Genomic DNA, 21,979 nt, shown 5'->3' on the forward strand with positions numbered 1-21,979 from the left:
TCCCAATATGCAATTGTGCTTTTGATTTAGCCAAACAATGGCTTCAGACAGATCTACGAGATCTAATCCCCAGTGTCAACAACGTAAAACAGAGAAGTATTGTCGAGACAATGCGGATGAATTACGCTGCGGCCGCAAGCACGGGAAAGTCTGCCCGATGCCACTGTGATGTCAAAGCATTTGTGAAAGGCGGGCTGATGTGAAAGGATGGTTCGCTCTTGAAATTCATATTCACTTACTACCGCGGCGTGGGCGTACAACTCTCCGAGTAATGGCTGTTTACAAGATAAAAGAAGAGGAAAAATAGCCACGCTGGCCCGCTCAGACGCGAGATCCTCTTATGAAATTAGGCTGATAAAAAGGGCTTGCCGTGTTCCCACGTCAAGAAAACCTTGCCCGTGAGCATTATTAATGGCATCCTTGCGGCGTGTCATTTTTCCACATCAGCGACGAGCTAAAGACGGCGGACGGTCAACGCTCCCTGAAGCAGGTTGAGTGTGCATAAGGAAGCAAGGGTTAATTTTTGTTGGTTCCTAGTTGGGGGGGAGAGAAAAAATTTAAGTAGGGCTGAAACAAATAGCGGCGTCGGGAGAGACGTGCGGCCTTCGCTTAAACAGAGCCATAAATCAGCTACGGTGACACGGCGAGAGAGTGAGGCAAGGAGAAGAGAAAGGAAGGCGGGGACAAGAGCAGCATTTAGTAAAAACAACCTTTCTAGGATACATTTTTGCTTACTATTTTTCCTAAATCAGCCAAAGTCTAAATTAAGGAGGAAGAAGTGGTAGGTGCTATGCTGCATTCAAGGAAGGTGGGAAATCGGATATATCCCACTTGGAATCTAATCTCCCAGTTCTGACCACAACGCGTTCAAAAAGAATGTAAACAACAAAGATGGCTGATTCCCATAAATGTTTGTCGTTCTGGTTAACACAAGTCAGGTTTCCATCCAATTGTTTCAAATTTTTTAAGCAAATTTTATGAAAATGTTATTTTATGTCATCAAAGTCAATACGTAACGTTTCAGACCAAAGCTAAAAGATAACATTATTATTGTTGTTAAGAATGTATTGTCGTTTCCATAAAAAAACACAAAAAAAAAGCGAACTTTGTGAAAATGCGCAACACCAACATTCGACTTGTGCTCGTTTCCATCTGTTCTTCTTTTGCGGATAATGAGAGGGGACTCTGCCGCAGCAGGTGGCGCTATACGCCATAGAGATGTAATCTACCAGTAATTTAAAAGAAGAAGACAACCAGGAAGCAACTTTTTGGGCCCTTTTTCAAATTTCTTCCATTTACATTTTATTTTCGCATTTCTTGCAAATTCGTATAAAAATGGAAGGATGGAAACCCAACTACAGTCAGTTGAAATCATGTTTTACCTAAAGATAATTTTTTCGATTAGCTTAATTAATGTTACAATAAATTAATAGATAATTGTGTGAAAAATGTTTTATGTCTTTGTCTCTACGAGTGAAATCAGATTAAAACCTACGGGGAAGATGATTAGGGCCAGTGAAGAGAGAGAAAAAAAAAGTTAGTCAGGATTCTGACTTTATTTTCAGAATTCTGAGTTTAAAGTCTGTGAACTCTGAATTTTTACTTTAAAGTCAGAATCCAGAGATTAAAGTGAGAATTCTGAGAAACCTACTGAAGTGGTAAAGTGGAGACTGTGGAGTATAGCATTGCGGCGTTCAGTGCCAGCTAAGCTAATGCTAGCAGGTGTTAGTATTAGTATGCATGCACTTACCTGACAACATCGAAGGCAACGGGGGGGAGGGGGGGGGGGGGATTAACAAGCCTCTTTGGAGTTGCCCAGAGGAAAAAGGGCGATGTGAACATGCGCTCAGATTACACGCGGCGAGCCTCATCTCACGATGTGTTTAATAAAGTCCGGCGAGTCAAAGTGTAGCATCGCCACAAGACACGCCAGATCTCTAAACACAAGTTGTTCTTATTATGTCTGACATTTGGGTACACATATCAATTTTTAACCAATTTAGAATAAAATAAAGGAGAACTTGTTGCTTTTATGCGTGATTACTGCTGCTACGCCCTTTTCACACTGCACTCGCTCAGTGTGAAAGGGTTGCAACAACAGGGCGGAAAGACAACGTGCCCATATTTGGAAGAAGTGCTGACTTCGGGAAATAAGGATGGAGACTTTTGCTGCTAGTTTAGACAAGATGCATCTTTCATTGTTGCAAAAGAAAGCCCTGGCTACGCTCATTTTAAGAATGAGGAAGAAGAGTGCATCATTTACTAATGGCTCGGTGGGAACTTGGATCATTTTAAGTTTGTTTGTGAGCTAGAGTTTCGCAACGCTACGTAAGAAGTAGTGATGCAACGGATCATCATTGATCCGTGGTCGGTTCGGATCAGGCTCCACGGCCAGATACACAATCAATGGGCTTGACGACAACGGCTTGGTGTGCCCTTATAAGTGCAGGGTGAAAACGGTTTAACTGTGTGGTGTACTCCAAATGACTAACAAATCTCCACACAATTGTTTTTCAGGTCACAATCACAGCTCAGGTGAACTCGTTGACCACACACACACACACACACAATTATACAACAACCTCAACACGGCCCACAATGTAGGATAAGCGCACTAAATAATCTTTCAGATACAACCAAGAATCAGCTCATTGTTGACTTTAATCGCAAGGGGGAGAAAATACTCAAATTCGTCCCGATTGTCGGTCTGAGCGTCCCCCACTGAACAGGATATCGTATGCGACGCCACGCGTTTTCCAGCGGCGACCCGCCCGGTGTCGCTCGTTTCTCGCCCCGACTTCTGAGGGATTACCAGTGTGGGCTTGTGCTGAGGCGGCGAAAATAAGAGCAGGATGAGACTGGAGAAGGGCTGAATGTTTAACACGGCAGAGGCGCCGGCAGCATTGGAATCAGATCCCACGCCGGCGCTATTCGGCGCGTGCCGTTTAAAGGTATAGCGAGATGGGGAATTAATGGAAAAAGGCGGCGCGTGGGCGTAATAGAGGCAACAAGGTGGCGCTGGTTTTAGGTAAAGCTTTATAAATATAATGGGATCGTCGTGGGTAATCCACGCGGCATCCAGCGGCTTAGCAGACCTAATGGTGCATGCACGTTTCCCAAAAAACAGAATTTTTTATGTATTTTTTTTAAAGAGAAAATACACGGGGCAATTTCTACAGTTTAGGCTCAAAGTATGTGCAAATGATTTCATTCACCTGACACCAGAGAACAGCCTGGCACTCGCAGGGCAAATTAAATTAAGCGCCCCGGAAAACGTTAAAGAAGGAAAACTTGGCCGCTCCAGAATGGATTTACGGGTGTAAATCTGATGGAGCTTGTTGCTAATGCGGTATAAATCCTCGCCTTTCATTACGGCATTATATGGAACGCACCGGAATGGAGCGATGGATCCTATTTGACATTCTGTTACCGGAGCAGTTGTGCACAGCTTCACACTTAAGCCCTCTGAAGCTAATACATAAATGTAATATTACATATATAGATGCAGCGGGAACGATCAACAGACTTTATTTTTTTTTTTTTCGTTCCTTGAATCAGCTCAACAAGAGATGATTCTCCCAAATTGAGGACCGTAATGATGTCTCGGCAACAATGCTGCTAATCGGCTCAGCTGTTATTGCAACGACAAATATGGATCATAGCATGAGCGCTCCCTTTGCTTTTTCTCAATAATATGTTAATGTTGCACACTGTCATCAACTGCTGGTGATTCGAAGGCAGAATTTTCACGAGACGCTGAGAATTAAGCAGGCGTGTTATTTTATCAAAATTGAAGGAGCGTCAGTGTTTATGGGGAATGACGTTTATTTTGCTCATGGGCCTTTTTGAATGGTGGAATGGTGAAAAACATGTTTTCTATCCTCTAAAAAAAAAAAAAAAAGTGGAGTTGATATCAAATAACTTAAGTTTTGTTTCACCTGACCACTGCCTTCCCCAAAGTCACTTTGTTGTAGTGCTTTCACTATTCAATATTTTTAGAATGGATTAATCTATTAATTATTCAATTAATCAACTTATCCGATTAATTTTAATTTTGCATTAAGGGTATTACAAAATCATTTTTAACCAGTGATTGGTGTTTATTTCATATTTCGTATAGTGATTTAACAACTATGCTACTGGTTCGTAAAAATCTTATTGTCTTATTTTGATTGAACACAGAAGATAACTTCTTTCATGAAGGACTACAGAAATCAGTGAACAATGACTGTTTATATGCTGAAATTAGAGGATTTGGACAACTTTAAATAAATAAAAAAATGGCTCCAAACGATTGATCATCGACGACTCGATTCATTTTGACAGCTCTGCTGTACACTTTGACGCCTTGTGGGCGCAGCAAGATTTTTTCACCCTGTTCGTCTTCATTTCTGATGTCCCCAGAAAAAAGTCGCAAGGCCTCAACTCAAGTTTTCAGGCGCGCAGATGCATGGCGCCCTATGGCGTGACTGTTGCGGGCGTCACGTATGGGGCCTCATTGTGCCGAGATTATGTAGGACGAGCACGCCGGCTGCTAATCCGCCTGTGGGAGGGTGCTGCACGCCTGTGAATTATTGCACTTTGGGAGAGACGGCGTGCGAAGGGGGGTTGGGGGGGGGGGGTTTGAGGAGGAGCGCAGGAAGAGGGGAGAGAAGAAGAAGAAGAAGAAGAAGAAGAAGAAGAAGGGCCCTCGGCTGTGATTATGAAATGGTCTGTCACAGATTAAGGCTACGGGGATGCAGAGGCAGAGATGAGCCAGAGCCTCCCACAGAAACACACACACACACACACACACACACACACACACAAACGGCTAGTCGGGCTGCTTTTACTTGAGCTTACCTGAGGTTATACATGCCTCGCATCCATCCCAGTGCGAGGAGAGGGGGGGGGGGGGGGGCGGTAGATGAGAAAGTGTGAAAACAAACACGCTGCAAATAGGCTCGCGATTGAGAGAGAACGAGGGAAGAAAGACGCCCGAGGAAAAAGAAATAAAAGAGAAAAAGGGGTTGGCAGTCACTAAAATAAGACCTGTGTGGCCATTGTCTGTTTCCTTTGGTGATAAAGAGCCCACACTGTTTATTTGTCTCTCCTCGAAAGCATAGATACCTTGAGATGTTCCTTTTTCTTTCTCTCATGTCAAAAGAGGAGTGTACAACCAAGATCCTCCCGCTTTGTAGAAATAAAAAATTTAAAATTAAAAACAGAGCAGCGTTCTAAGCATCTATTATTTTCACGCCTGGCAGCTTTCAAGAGGAAAAGGAGGAGGAGGAGGAGGAGGAGGAGGAGATAGAAGAGGGGAGAAAAAGTCCACAAATACTCAACTCCGCACTGATTGATTGACAGCTACAGGCTGCAAGAGTTCTTGTCCAACCACACGCCGGTGGTGCCGGTAAAGTCGATTCGCGTTACGGCGCAGAAAACGGCGGCGCCGTTTGATTGGCAGGACGAGCACAGCCAATCCGCTTAATTAGAGCAATGGTATTTCCACTTTTGTACCGACAAGCTTTGCTTTTTGTGAGTGACTGGAAGTTTCTGTCTGTTGTGTAAAGAACACACTGACGCTTCGTTTACTTACCCAGTTTTCCCCACAGGAAATCATTAAATCTGCTTGATATGCTGTCATAAATCTGCTATTAAATTCACAGGTGATGTGTTTAGGCACATATGTAAATGTAACTTTTAAATGGTTTGTATACATATAGTTGGGTCTCTGGAGACATCAAGTGTGAAATTAAACAACCAAGCAAATAATTTTTCTGCCTATTTCAGAACATGTGTAAGTGAGCGAGTTGTTCCGAATCTTGTTAGACTGTGATGTAACAGTGGGGCTTGTTAACATAACCCCGCCCCTACAGGGAGTGTCTCTGGCCATGACGTGGCAGCAAAAATGTTTTACATGATTTGTATTTTTTTTTTTTAATTGATGGTCAACATTCAATAATATGAAAAGCAAGAGAAAAATGGGGAAACTTATTGCTGAGTGCAGGTGTGGATCTATTCGGATGCAGGGCTGTGGACCATCCCAAAATCACCCCCCCCCCCCCCACCCCAAAAAAAAAAATCCTAAACTACTGGCCTCAATCACTTTTAAGTTTTAGTTTTTTTTAACTATATATATATATATATATATATATATATATCATAATCTATAAATTCATTATAGATTATTATAATCTTATTTTTTTAACTCATTGAAACCCAAAAACTTATAAATACATTTTTAATACTTTGTCCTTCACTCCTAAAAACATATTTAGACTTTTTTTTTTAATGTTTTTTTTTTTTTAATGCTAGACGATGCAGGAGGGTTTGATACAGCTTCTGACATAAAGAGGTCGCTTAAAGAAATGGTAGTTATTACAAAGCAGCAGGTGGAAGCAGAGTATAAGAGATCAGCCAGGGCCATCTTGCAATAAGCTCTTTTTGACAGTGTTTTCAGGTTTGTGAATAATGATGAAACTTAGCTATATTCTAATGCTAATTGCTGCAAAATGGAAACAGATATAAGTGTATTTTTCCTATTATTCCTAAAGAAAGAAGAGACTCATCTTTCTTCATGTTTCTATAGCAATAGAACAAAATATTCTGTGAACCTTGCAAAAAATAAGTCAAAATCCAGTGAAACAGCGGGAGCAACGGGGGTTGCTTCAGTGAAAATGGCTGGGAGTGAATGACTTAATACATGTAAGTCGTTGTCTGTCAAAGAGGCCCCTATAATATTCTTCCATATTTCTGTATATAGTGCTAGAAAAAGACAAAGAAATGCCATCCCTTTGTATTGTATTTAGTTGTTACACCAAACCATAAACAATGCTTATGGTTTATTGTTTACGGTTTGGCGTTAACTGGATGGAAAATGCCCTTATAAATAATCAAATCCAAATGTTATGTCACTCCATTGATTAGATAAACGTCTTGGGGAAATTAAGTCTGCCGAGGAAATGAAAGATATTAAAGACAAGGCTTTAAACGGCTCATCAAGCACGTGACCATACATACGTGGTATCACACGCTCTCCAGTCATTAGACCGTGTCAAACGGAGCAGGGTGACTTATTACGGCATCCGCGGCGACAACCCTCGCCGACGCCGGTTAATTGTCCTCGGCGCTCGCCACTTAATGAACGTAATTATCGCCGTCTTCAGCGCTCGCCCCGTGATTAATTGTTACAACATTCCTTTGTTGGCTCGCCGCAGCAAATTGCCGCCGCCGCCGCCGCTGCTATTTTGAAGTCGGGCAATCACGTCGTGAGAAGGGATTGTGGTGGAGGGAGGTGGGGGGGGGGGCACTTCAGAGCCATGTTGAGAGCCATGTTGGGATTACTAGAGGAGGCCGAGGAAGTGAAGGACTCACCAATCAGTCGTTGAAGCTGTCACTCTTCTTCGCGGAGAGGAACAACAAGTCTGGTGGTGAGAGAGGAAGAAGGACACATTAGCTTGGAAATATGCAGAAATCACATCAATAACAACACGCAGTGCTGCTGCTGCTCACTGGCGCGGGGACGGCGTCGGTGACACGTGTCAACTAAGTCCAAAAAAAAAAAAAAACAACCCCCAGTCAAAGCATCTCGGCTCAGCAATTATCTCGGACGTGTCTCGCAAGACGAGCTCATTGAGAAGCTGTCGCCCAGTTAAGCAAAGCGCATTTTAAGAGCGTTGGCTTAATAAGCCGTGGCCTAATGCAATAAGGTGCCATTTGCCAGTCAGCCGTGACCAAGTCAAGATCTGGAGACGAGCCAAATGAGCAGCACACATTGGGAGTCTCGAGGTCAGAGGCACTGATTGTGACCACTGGAAAGTGGGATGGAAAATGGCAAATATAACACTGTATGGTGTTTTTTTTATTTTTTTATTTTTATTTTTTTTTTATTTATTGTTTTTATTTTTATTTATTTATTTATTTTTGTACGGTGGTCTTCTAATTGTGGGAGTATGTTCCTGTGAAAATAAAATTAAAAAAAGAGACCTTAAGGGAGAGTATTTGGAGATGATCTCAAAATTGAACATCTTGACCACCAGATCTATTTTTAGTCAGAGCTAGCGGCTCACAAAAATCGCATTATGGCGAAAGCATTTTTTACCATTTTACAATGACCCCTACCTTAATCAAAACGGTCAGAACACACTTTGGTAGACTTTGTCAGTTGAAAATCCTTTCGATTTATCTTTGCAATTCTGGACACTTCTTTGTCCGATCCCATTTGACATTCCATGGACCCGTGAGCGGCACACAATGTGGGGCACATGACGTCATGCGAATACTACCTATAGAGAATTACTCTTTTTTTTTCTGTAGTTGAAACTTTAAAGGACTCGTTTTACATACAGTGAGACTACATAAAAAAAATATTTGCGTTTAAGATGATATTGGTTGAACGACTAAAGATTCTTGGTAGTCAACACAGATCGGTCCCCAAACTGCACCCTGGGCAGGATCCACATAAAGACAGAACAGCATAAAAACGAAAGAGTAAATATACAGTACGATTCATCATTACATTGAATGTAGTCGTAATGAGCAGAAGTTCTTCTCTTCAACAAGCCAGCCGCTCTCATCTTGTGTTCTATGGCTGCCATTAATCCATCTTTTTAGAATCACTCATCTTAACAATTACACCGGGAAGCACAATTTTGGTTGATTTAAGTCTGGCAGCTCATTTCGACTCTCATTTTGCGCTGCGGAATCCAAAACTGATCTCAGTTTCGCGTTATTGAGTTATAGGATCCTCGTTTTCTTTTCTTCAAAAATGTAAACTAAATGCGTGTGTAAGTAAATAGACTAAATGAAAACGTTACAAGCTTTGAAAACTAAAATAACATAACATAAAACGAAACAGAACAACGTATGCCGGTGGTTATGCTCGCTTTGCAATTGAAGATATTGATAGTACTGATCAATTTGGAACTGCACTTGTCAAGGGTTAAGGGTCGATTATGTAGATGAGTCCAATCCTAATAAAGTCTTACTACAGCTATTCAGTAGAATTGTGCTTATGTGGAGAATAGGATAATTAAAATGACTGCAATTTTGTAATCAGCATGCCAATTTTAGTTTTCATCATCATAAGAATCTAATTCAACAGATTTTGTTTTTTTTCCTTCAAAATTGTTCCCCTTATTTAAAAGACTACTCTGGCAACCACAATCGCTCGGTGTCGTCAAGTGACAAGTGTTGTGTGCGCTGTATACTCCAACAATTAACCCCACTGAGGCTGCTTCAGTGCTGCTGTTTTGGTTCGCAATCATACTCAAATGGGCTCAAAACTTAATTATCTATCCACGTGAGAACAATAGCGTCTATAAACGGATTTAATTTGTGTAAGGGTCTATTTGAGAGAAGAGTTTACTGACTTCATAAAAAAAAAAAGTCATGAATTATGAATTATGTCATTTTCTATGTCGCTGTAAATTTCATTTCCTGTTTTATGGTGATGGCATCATAAAAAACACAGAAGTGTCTTAGGTGGCCAGGCAACTAACTGAGGCCCGCCATCTTCCCATTTAAAGGGACGACATACAGTCCATTGCCGTATGTGCGCAAATACAGCTTGTTGTCCAAACATGTTTTTTGTGTGAACACACACACACGAACCGCAGAGCTGTTGAGTGATGGCTTCGGCAGCGCATCCGATCACTCACCGTGACAAATGGCAGGCTGACAGCCCGACATGAGAAAAGCCCCCCCATCCTAACACCTAACCTGTGAGGGGGGGACGTAGTCGCCAGTTCCTCCATCTTATTTTACCTCGCCATCCTCGACTTTTCTACCTTGCTACTTTCATCGTCAGAAAAGTCGTCCTCTGACAACCCCCCCCCCGACTACCTCCCTCTCGGGGAGTGATAGATTCCCCCCCTGTTCATTTATCCTGGAAGCGGAGGACACGCCGGGTGTGATGTGATCCATCTCGCCGGCGACGGTGGGAGCGAGCGCTGCGTCCCTGATCACAGGCCCTATCAATCTCACTCATAAGGGGGGCCGGATCAGCGGCGTTGTCAAGACGCCGCAAACTCGTCCAGCCGACTTCCTACTGTACATAGTTCACTTTCTCTCCGGTGGGGGCAGAGGGGGGACAGGACGGTGGCTAGGACACCCGAGGGGGCTGTTCTTGTTAGCTAGACCTGATACGTGGAGAGGATTTTATTTATTTTTTTTACCTTTGTAAAGGAGGAATATTTTGGACAAAGGTCAGTTTGATATGTACTGTACACAAATAAGTGCTTGACCACCTATGAGGTGGGAACTCGAACCCTAAACCACCAAGTAGATCTTGCCTATTTAGGGAAAAATGTGTCCCTGAGCAAGCCCTTGTGAATATTGGCCAGTTGTGATGTCACAATCTGGCTCATTTGCATAACTCGGCAGATCAAGTGTAATGTAGTAGGCTGGGTGAAGAGCCGCCATTTTTCAAGCGACTAAATGGAAGCATGATCGTGTTCAAGCCAAAAGATAAGCAGAGCTGCAGAGTTAGCGTGGATTAGCATTAGATGACGTGCGTTTTTCCAATAAACACCGCATAATTTATTGTCTGTGTGACATTTAAAGAAAAAAAAACCCCGAAAATTTAACAACAAAAAATTGACAAATAGAATACAAAATTGGTCTAAATTTTCTTTTTCAATTAATGGATTATTTTATTTTTTTAAATATTTGCAATAAATTTTTCAATAAATTACAGTATGTATGAAATGCAAATATTTTTGATGGAGAGTATTTGTGTTTGGCAATTTGTCTGCTGTATGCGCCACATAGCAGCTCCGTAGCTGCTTCACTAATTAACAAGTGTAATTCGGCATCTTGGTGATGAATTGCTGGCTCTACGGTGGGGCGGGAAAAAAAAACGATCTACAGCATCACCATTGTGTTATGGCAAAAGAAAGACAGCGGTTATAACTTATTTGCATCAGTCAGAACTGCCCTCCAAAATCCAGAGTGATTTCAACCATTGCTACAAGTGAATTTCCAGTTTGATGGAATTCTTTATCCTTTTGTGTTTTCTGCCCGAAATATGTCAGAAACACCTGAGAGCAGTTTTAATTGCGGAAGGGGGAAAAAAAAGTATAATATGTCACTTTTAAGTCATTTGAGTGAGGCGCAATTTCAAAGTGATCACTTATAAAAGAACAGTCGTCAACAGGACAGCGTCAGTTGGTGAGAAAAAAAAAAACAGACAAACAAATTCAAATCATTATGGAAGTAAGTAAAATTGCTGCATCCTCAATTTGACAGTCCACGTTCTATTTTGGACATCCTAAAAGATGTTAAAATAATTGTTGAGAAAGAAATCAGTCATGCTGCTGCATCCTCCCCATTGAGATGTAAATACTTGAAATAAAGATGCATAATTTATCACGTCAAGCTCAATTGCTAATGACAGCTTTGCCTACTTTTAGACATTTTATGGGACAATTGATGCGAAAGACCGTTTTATTTGCGTCACAACGTAACCAATAATTCTCCTTGCAACGGGCTGGAATATCCAATCAAAAATGAGTATAATCATAAACCGAGGGAATGACAAGCTGAATCAACTTAAACGGCAGTCAGTTGAGCTCGGACCTACCCGCAGTTTGGTTTGTGCCCTTTTTAGAGGTGTTTTTCATTGATTAATTTCATAGATATTCATAGAATCACGTCAGTTAGGTTTATGTATCATTCACAACGATATCACAGGGCATCTCACAATGTTTAGCAAATGATGATGATAATAATGCTAATAATGAGAATTCTTATTATAAGCAGAAGTGTAACTTACGTCACAATAATTTTTTTTTTTTTTGGGGGGTGGATCCATTTGACATGTTTTTAAGGGCAAAAATAAAAATCGAATATTTGGAAGCAATATTTTTCTGTCTTCCAATCTAAATGATCAGTTATTTACATATATATATATTATTATATTTTTAACAGATTATCATGCCCATACAGCAAGACCCAAACATATCAATAGTTTTGATAAAAGAAGAGTATTTTCATTTGAAAATCTGCTACTTTTTTGTTGTTCATTCATGGATATGAGGATGACAACAACAATCTGCAAAGTCGCATTTCCAGCCACGTCCGATCGCATCAGGCCTCAAACGTCAGGCCGTGCGTTCGATTTTAAAAACGCATCAAAACTCTCCGTGACACCCGCGCACACAAACTCATGACAACAAGCACGCTTTCAAACACGTACACTCCCCCCACCCCCACCCCCACTGCTATACACACACACTCCTGACACGGCTCAAAAAACACTTCCCCGCTGACGTGTAACACTCTCCTCCGCCGACACTTCATAACCTGACATGCATCGCCCTGACACACACACACACACATTTGCGCACACGCATCACACACACACACACACACACACATCAAAAGCAGTGGGCTGTAAAGCGCCATCCCTATCCACCCCAGCAGACGGCATCCACCAATCAAATTAGGCCTGATCAAAACATGCCATTCAAAGCCAGGAGGCCAGGCAGTGTTGGGGGTTGACGGTTGGGGGATTCCAATATGCTGACCTTGGGAGCAATTAGCATGACCAGGAAGAGAGAGACGGAGATAAAGGGTCTTTCTCCTTATTTGCAAGCTGCCTCCATTCTCTGTCCATATGTTAGGAATCAAGGAAGCCCTGCTTTATTAAGTATACAAATAAAAACAGACACTGCAGAATACTCCCGAGAAGAAGAAGAAAAAATATAAAGTTGAGCTAGAATAGAACTGCTTTATCCGTCCTTATGACCAACTGGGATGATGTTTGCAGATGTTTTATGTTGGGTTGTTGATTGTTCTATTTCCCAAATTTAGGAGTTTTCTGGTGGAGTGAGTGGCTGGCAATGGGTGGAGAACCAGGAAGTGAACGGGGGGGCTTCAGGTGCAGGTTGCGTCTAACCTGCCGTGTCTTTGTTCACTTATCTCGGTTTGTTGTTATTTATTTATTTTTTGTCTACTGGGTGACTTTAATTGCTTCTCTTGAGTGTCTTTATCCTTGGTTGTCTTGAGTTTTGGTTTCTTAGTGACTTGGTTTACCAAGAAACCAAAGGAACTGTCCATGGTACTCTTGGTTTCACGGATCTCTTGGTCGTCCTGGTTGAATATTTGTCCTTGGGTGTCTTCTTGTCTTGGTTCTAACTTCTTGGTGTCCTAGTTTTTCGGTTCTTCTCTTATTGGTTCTTCTTGTCTTGGTTCTCTTGGGAATCTTTGTATCTTGGTTTGTTGGGAGTCCAGTTTTTTGTTGTCTTGTCTTGTGGTCAATCTTGTTTCCCCGAGTGTCTTGATTCTTTGGGGGGCATATCTTGGGTCCCGGGCACTGCAGACAGATCTTTTTTCATTGCTCCTTCAGTCTACATAAGTGTCATATTTGATATCTCACGCTACGTCTGTCTTTTTCCTGCTAATTACCATAGCAAATACTGAACCGTCAATAACATTGAACTCCTTTTCAGTATACAAGCATGTATACCCATGTGTCCCCTCTACATGTTCATTAATTAAGTGGTCATTCATCAAAAGCTATCGTACGGTGCCATTAATGGCTCCGTCTTGGGCAGCAAAACATTGACCGCTTTGATAATTAATTAAACGCACGGCGGCAACATGGTCCAGCTGTGTTTACATAATCGCACATTAGCTCCGTTGGTTGGCCTTCTTTTTTGCTAGTCAATGAGTTTAATTGTTAATCATTCATTGCATTTTCGTCCCGATTGCAACACCGGAAGGCCGGGTCGTTTCACTTTGCCGCCAAACAGCTCATAATGCTGATGTTTAACAGTTTGGAAACTATGATGACTCTTTCAAACGACAGTATACGGTACCTTAAAGTAAGTAAAGTGGGCTGAGTTAAGGTTCAATTAGATTTGGCGCAGGGAAAAGCAAAGCTACACATTAGCGTTAGCTAAATTGTTAGCATCTGGACCAACATCATGGAACAAACGTTGGCGCTTGCACTATACACTACTACTCATTTAGTAATCAAAATATAATTGACGATCATGTGACGTTAAATATTTCCTGGCATTTTCTGTGCTTCGTCTTTCCCTCACTCCATTAACAACCTCCCAAGGAGCTTTTAAGCTTTCCTCCATTTGTTTTACAATACTTACACACACACACACACACCGGCGAATCAGCAGCAAAAGTCATGCTTTCATTATGCTAAATACGCTGGCATGAGTCAGGCGCGTATGTATGATTCCCTTCCTATTCTGGTTTTGTCTTGCTATTACAATGGGATATTCCTAATGGATGGGTAGTGAAGGCGGCGGCGGTGGGGGATTACCATTTCTCTGCATTGTTCCACTGAGCCTCTTGTCATCCTCGATCTGTTGTTCGTACGACGCTCGGCCCGCGACTCACCCGTTTCACTTTCACTTAGCGGCGTAATTACCGCCGGGCGTCTTCAAAAGACGAGAGACAAATGGAAAACAAATACAATCAACGCACACGTCTTATTAACCGGGGTTGTCTGATCCCCCCCCCCAACCGAATACCTCGACGGAAAGATAATATGCTGTCGGTGTGTGTATATGTGTATTGCAGAGTGCTGATTGAGTGCGACGAGAATGTAAACGCAGGTTTGCATATGCACACAAAACAACGCCGGTGTAGCAATTAGCAAAACGCTAAAGAGCTATAGGAACGATGGTACAAAGTGGTACGGATTTGTTTACTGTACTGCAGAACCGAAAAAGGTTAGCCATAAATTATTTTATGTCATCGAAGCCAATACGTAACGTTGCGGACCAAAGCTAAAAGATAACACATCCAGTTAAGAATGTATTGTCGTTTCCATCCCCCCCAAAAAAGCGAATTTTGTAAAAATGCGCAAAACGGAGATGCCGGTTTCCATCTGTTCTTTTGCGAATATTGAGAGGGAACTCCTCCGCTGTAGGTGGCGGTATACACCATAGATATGTGATCCACCAGGAATTTAAAAGAAGAAGACCAGGAAGCGACTGCATCGTGTGATGACGTCGTATGAGTTTTCTTTTGTAATTCTTGATAAACCGTAGCGTTTCTTTGCTGTTTTCTAAAATCGCGTTCATATTCGCTTCTTTAATTAATTCCAATTTCGTCGCCCCCCCCAAGCATGCCTTACTTTATCGTCCGACATTGCTTTATGACTACAAACGTACGTGTGACGTAATATCCTGTCAAAACGTGTGACGTGTATCCGGTCTTGTCAGCGGATATTTGCAAAACTTGTTTCCGTAGCCAAAAATTAAATGTTTATTTTTTTCAATACGCTTCCAAATCTACCCCCTCTAAGCGTAAAAACTTTTTTGCAAATTTTGGGCTTTTTTTTTTAATTTCTTGCGTTTCCATTCCGTGTTATTTTTGCATTTCTTGAAAATTTTATTAAAAATGAGTGGATGGAAACCCAAATGTCGCCGCCTTTTCTTCTGATATGTAGATTTTGGTTCATATCGATTATCACTCTATGAATCTCAACCAAAGAGTGATTTTCTTATCTGTATCAAATTGTTATGGGAAAATGGGAAAATGGCACTTGTGGCACGTTTTCTAGTATCCCAAAAATGTTTCTACTAATTACAGTGCATTATTTTTTTTTCCAAAATGGGACCGTTTTTGGCGAGAAGATAGGACCGCGACTTGCTCACAAACATGTTTTGTCGTACGCTCGATCACTCACGGATGACTTCGTCAGGAGCCTCCACTCGTTTGTTTCGTTCGGGGAGCTCGTCGTCGGTCTTCAGGGTGGGGGCGCGTAAACAAGACGAGATCCAAATTAGCCTCTCGGAAAGCCCCGTGGCCTTGAGTGCTGCTGTCCTACCCCCCAGCTACATTATTGAGCAATGCTAATGATGCGGCCTCCGCTCATTTACTCGCTCTTCCACGCCGTTTCGTCAGAGTTTCCATCACGCTTTTTTTGACCAACTCTCAAGGTTTTGGTAAACAGCGCTGCTCCTCTAATAAGCTTACTTTCGCTGGTCTGTGTGTGTGTACGCATGGACGTTTATACTGTATGCGTGTAACAAGATAACCCAAACCCCCCCCCCGCCCAACCCCGATACCGCCGCCGCAGCCCTGTTTACTCTAGCAAATCCTCCACGAGGCCACGGCGCTCCGAGGAGCTCCTGTTAATTGGTCATTAAAAGCGCTGCTTTGTGGGCCGCGTTACATCTTTAAACAGGCTGTGAAATAATAATAATGATGACAACAATAATAATAATTAAAGCTGCAGAGAAGCAATGAACGGGCCCGTTTTTCAAGCGAATCATCAAAATGATCAAACTTTGTACCACATTTTGTTTAGAACACCTGCGTTGGCTTGGGGCTCATTTGACAAGATTCCCTCGTCGGAGTTTGTTCAAGTGCAAGAACTTGGAATACTCTCAATCAAATCATATTAGCCAGCTTCCTTTTTAAGTTTGACCCTGGGACTTTTTTGTGCATCCTATTATGACACACGTCCAACCAAATTCATGTCGAGTCGCCCAACTGGTACCGCGGGCTAATTTAATTTATTCAATCTTTCCGGGAATCCTCAATATGAGTAAACTCTGACACAATGCTCGGATGCATGGATGGATGGAATGGAGCGATAGAGAGAGAGAGAGAGAGAGAGAGAGAGAGAGAGAGAGAGAGAGAGAGAGAGAGAGAGAGAGAGAGAGAGAGAGAGAGAGAGAGAGAGAGAGAGAGAGAGAGAAACAGACAAACAGAAAGAGAGAGAGACAAAAAGAGATAGATAGATAGATAGTCAAAGAAAGAGACAGACAGACAAAGAGAGAGAGAGAGAGAGAGAGAGACAGACAGACAGACAGACAGAGAAAGAGGCGGCATTTGATCATTATCTGACGAATTAGCATGACTGATATTAATTGCTCTCTTCTTGTCGAGCCGCCAGTAAAAAGATGGCGAATAAGGCACGTGGGCAGATGAAAGGAGGCTAGAACAGAAGACGTGCGCCTGAAATGGGGGAGGAGGGGGCGGGGGGGTAGTGGTGGGAAGTCTTGTTATGACGCAGGGAACACAATGCGCATATGTTTGACAATGTATACCATATAAAAGGTGAATTACCGTAACTGACGCACATTGACAACATTGTTGTTTATTCATTTTTATTTTAAATTTGAGTATTACAGAGGAACCAAGAAGAACAAGGTTCTAAATTCAAGAAAGAACATTTTCTTCAGAAAAGAAAAAAAGCGTCTGTCGAACTCATAGATATACATAACACGAGATGTCATAAGGCGAAGTCGGCAACATAACCAATGGTCGGCCATCTTAGGACAGGGGACTCTAGTTCGCTGTGCTATAGTCGGCAGTAAGTTGGATGATTTACTCACTCAAATACCTGCTGAATTCTTGTCGGATTGGTTTATTACACACTTTATCAACTCATCCCCTCTCAAAAAAAAAGCATAAATACGTTCTATTTTAAATATTACCACTGTCCCAAAACGTTTTTTTTTTATGCTATAGCATACAGAAGGCTTTGATGCAGCATCTGAACTGAAGAGAACGCTTAAAGTAATGGTAGTTGTTACAGAAACGGCCAGCAGGTGGCATCAGAGTACAAGAGATCAACCAGGGCCATGTTGAAACAAAGCTGTTTTCCCCACAATTTTAAACAGATTTGTGAGTAATGAACAAACTTGATGGAAATATACAAAAGAAGAGACTCTTCCATTTTTTTATAGCAAGAGAATACAATATTCTGTTCCTCTGTTTTTGACTTTCGATGTTTGGCTACGATCCAACGTCAGCTTTAGATTGACCCGGATGGAGACAACAGGTGTCAGCGCATAAAAAGAATATTGGAGAGCAACGATTCTGTTATACTTGCATGGCTTCGGACCCCCAGCCTTACTCCGCCCCCCCCCACCCCCCTCCCTCCATCTCACTCTTTTGCCTGCCCACCCTATTGTGTCCTCAGCGCCAAAATACCAACACTTTGTGCATCCCTGCCTCTTCTTGACACACCTACCCCAACACATGCGCACGCTGCCCGTACTCATTGTTGGGCTATCAATTTGAGCAGTCAATAATGGTGCGCTGGAGCGTGACGGCGCAGACATGACCCAGACTCCCCGCACGGATAAAGAACGCCAGATCGCCACCCTGTATGACCTCTCCGTCTCTCTCGCCAACACTCATCTGTTAGGGTGGCTCCCCCCCCGCCCCCTTTTTCCCCTCTCACCCCTGACCCCCTCCCACTCCTCGTCTAGCCAAACCTCCCATTGTTTCCTCCCACCTCCTTTGTTTGAAGTGGGGCGTACACATGCAAAGATTCTTAAAATCTTGTTTATAATGTGAGGCACTAAAGCGGTGCGCAAACATATCTGCAAAAATGTAAGCGCCCCCCCCCACACCCCCCCTCAAAGATGATCCTGTGGAGTGGAGTAGTGCTCTCATATCCAATATTTTTAGAATCGATTAATCTATCTATTAATCGGATCCATTTAAATTTTAAATTAAAGTGTGTTACAAAAGCATTTTTTCCCTGATCACTGTTTATTAACCAGTGATTGGTGGTTATTTTGTACTTTATATTCGCATTAGAGATAGACAGATATGTTTTTTTAGGGCCGATTCCAATACAATTATTAGTCAAGGATACCGATAACCGATATTTGGAGCCGATGTAAATTTTTTCAGGAAAATTATTGGCATCAAAATTTGAAAAAAAATGCAAACTCCAGCTCTTAATTTTTAAGCATATGTTTATTGAACAACTTTTAGGGTTAGCAAAATGTAGGAGTTTTATGGGGGAAAAAAACTATCTTTGTTTTACAAATCTAACAAAAAGTTCAGGGATCTCCCAGGGGCAGTAGCATGTCTTCAGAAGTTAAATAAAAACTAAAGGAAATAGCTCTCTATGATTTTCTACAGTAAAAATATCTGAAGTATTACAGTTGTACTTAATAGTTTTAATTATTTATTTATTTTTAAACAGAAGGTGCAGAGAGTTCAGGGTCTGTAATGTAGGAAAGTGTAAACAATTAATTAATTATTTTTTTCTTCCCTGAACACTTTTTAAAATGAATCTATTATCGGTTGTATCATTCTTCAAAATGGCCGATGTTGATATTTGTCAAAATGCCAAATATCGGTGCCGATAATCGGTCTATCCCTAATTGTAAGAAAAACAAGGGGGATTGATGTTGTACTATGTTACCAGTTCAGTCATTGTTTTCCAAAGTAAAAACAGATCTTTGTAAATGTCTGACAGAAATCAGTGAACAATTACTGTTGATATGCTGAAATCAGAGGATTTGGACAATTTGTCATAAAAAAATGGCTCCAAATGATTACTAGATTACTAAAATAGTTGTTGATTAATTTGATAATCGAATGCTTGTTAATGAATCAATTAATTTTAACAGCTTTAGATTGGAGTGCGTTAAAAGTGGATTTTTTTTCTCTCTCTGCGATCTACTCGGAAAACGGATGGTGGCGAGTCGGGCGACCAATCACGGCTCAGGTGATGGCATTTGTTTTGAAAGGTATTAATTGTTCATGAAAAATAATGAAGTTATCACATTAATTGTAGACAAAACATGATTTTCTTACTGTTGTAAGTGGCTCAATGTGTAAAGAAGTTGCAGGTACTCTGAAATACAACACAAGTACTCAAAAAAAAAAATTCAGCTCGCTTCCAGATTGACTGATTGTTCCTTTAATTAACCCCACGTAACATAATTTTGATAATAATTATTAAACATTAGTGATTATGGAGGGTAGAAAAATGATCATTTTAAAAACACCAACAACAGTAATTAAAGTCTATTTTTTTGGGTTCTCGTCTTCAAACAGTTCAGAAAAAGTGACTTTTTACAAATATATTGAATCCCAAACTGTGATTTATCATTTGTTCACTAATATTTGCAGAACTTTAACACATTTTTAGGCGTTTGCGTCTCAGCTGCTCCACACTATCAATCCAAAAGAAAAAGAAAAAGAAAAAAGAAACATTGTCCAACAATTAGAGTCCGTTTTTGGAGGTCATCCATCTTTGCTTGCTCACACACAACAGATTGAAAATGCATCCTGGTTAAACATGACGTGCCTTAAATGTACATTTTTCGATGTTGGCTTCTGTGCTTAAGTGAAACAAACACAGAGGCAGCTTGAAGCTTGATCCTACAATAAATACAAAAACACATTTGACCTATGGAGGAATATGGTTTGAAGAGGAGAGGAGTGGGTGGGGGGTGGTGGGGGGGGGGCAGCAGATTCCCCGACTAACTAGGTTTTGGCTGCCATCTTCAGGTGCAGGTCAGTATTACCCTCCAGAGGCACATCATATGATATACAGAACAAGCCCTCCGGCTAAACATGGTGATTGTTCCTTCATGAAAATTAGACATAGCCGCCCTTTAATCTCTTCTCATTTCAGTCAATGATTTGTACAAGCCACAACCAATCAAGACTTTGTCCCAAAAGAGTCCAAATGACAACTGTCTCCAAACATTTGTATTTTAAAGCAGCCCTTTTTTCAAGTAAGAGAAGGTATCAAATAATACCAATGTGCTGTTGTTTTGGGGCCATATTTATAATAAACAATTACAAATAATTACTTGAGAGTGTTTATGTTATTGTTTATCTTTTTTTAGATACACAAGTGTATTCCAATGCCTACACTCATTTCCATCGATAGAAATTTGTCACATTGCTTGAAAAGGTTTCCTAAGAAAATAGAGCAATGTGGTTTATTGTGTCATTTTTAGTATCCACGAATGACGGATTTGAAAAATAAATCATCTTCATTGCCAACTAATTTCTTTGTTCAATAACTACCGCAAAAATATTTGGGTTATTTTTTTCCGGAACAATTATAAAAGGGATTCATTCAAGTTGGCATCTCCTCACACACTGTGGATAATTATTGCTTAAGTATTAATAATTGAGGATAAAGCAGTACAAATTAATGAAAGGATGGATATTAATGAATCAACTTGCTCTCTCCAAGTGCCACCATCGCCATGATTAACGTTATAATACGGTAGTCATCAAAAACGAGGCAGCCATGCAACATTGTAGCAAGTGTGAAAATGAACAATGTGCACAAATACTGGGGAAATAAAACACATTTTTTTCAAATTATAGTTCACACAAGTTAGACAAAAATGGTACCTAAATGTAAAGACTTGACAAACGTACTGAACTAAAAAGGTCAATAGAGCTGTCAAAATTAATCGACAGGTAATCGATTATCATATTAATCGACAACTATTCTAATAAATCGAGAAATCAGTTGGAGCCATTTTTTTTTTTTTTTTTTTACAATTGTCCAAATCCTGTGATTTCAGCATATCAACAGTAATTGTTCACCAATTTCTGTAGTCCTTCAAAAATGAAGACTGATTATCTTCTGTGTTCAATCGAAATAAGACATTTGCAAACATCTGTTTTTACTTTGGAAAACGAGGACCGAAGCTAGTTTTTAAATCACCATACGAATACGAAGTACGAAAAACACAAAAATGCTTTTATAATACTTGAATTATTGAATTATTTTATACACTTGAATGCAAAATTTAAAATGAATCAGATTAGTCGATTAATCGATTGAATAATGGATAGATTCATCGATTCTAAGAATATCCTATTGTGACAGCACTAAAGTTAAAGACAACTGAAATAGGGCACCAAATTTTGAGAACCACCGATCTATTTAAGTTCACAATTTGCAGATATCAGATTCGTATCGGACTTGGATTCGCATTGTAACGAGGTCGGATTCTGACGTGACGCAACCGTGCTGTTATTTTCAATCTCATATCATCATCTAACAGGTTGTCAGCATGTTCAGACATAAAGTGAGGTATCACGTTCGGACACTACTTCATAAATTTCACCAGATGCAACCAGAAACTCGGGCAGATAATAAAGTGTGCATTGTTATCGGTAAATGTTGAGGATCTATTAGACAGCAAGTAACGTCCGCGGGAGCTGAACAGATTTTCGGAAAGCCTCCCAGCGAAACGGAGGAGCGTTGGCATCTCTTATCAATTTCCCTCAAAAA

At 41.0% G+C, this 21,979-nt stretch overlaps 1 long non-coding RNA gene across 1 annotated transcript in view; it reads right to left on the minus strand.

The window, feature by feature from the left end:
- Positions 1 to 21,979, minus strand: part of LOC147172751 (uncharacterized) — a 259,688-nt gene that overhangs the window by 196,572 nt on the left and 41,137 nt on the right. Inside the window, exon 3 of the long non-coding RNA XR_015095416.1 lies at positions 7,357 to 7,406. This is a non-coding gene — a long non-coding RNA (uncharacterized LOC147172751). The remainder of the gene's footprint in view (positions 1 to 7,356; positions 7,407 to 21,979) is intronic.

This window comes from Leptonotus elevatus, chromosome 6, assembly GCF_054856555.1.
Source record: "Leptonotus elevatus isolate MCC_2025b chromosome 6, RoL_Lele_1.0, whole genome shotgun sequence".
In the NCBI taxonomy this organism is placed as follows: domain Eukaryota; kingdom Metazoa; phylum Chordata; class Actinopteri; order Syngnathiformes; family Syngnathidae; genus Leptonotus; species Leptonotus elevatus.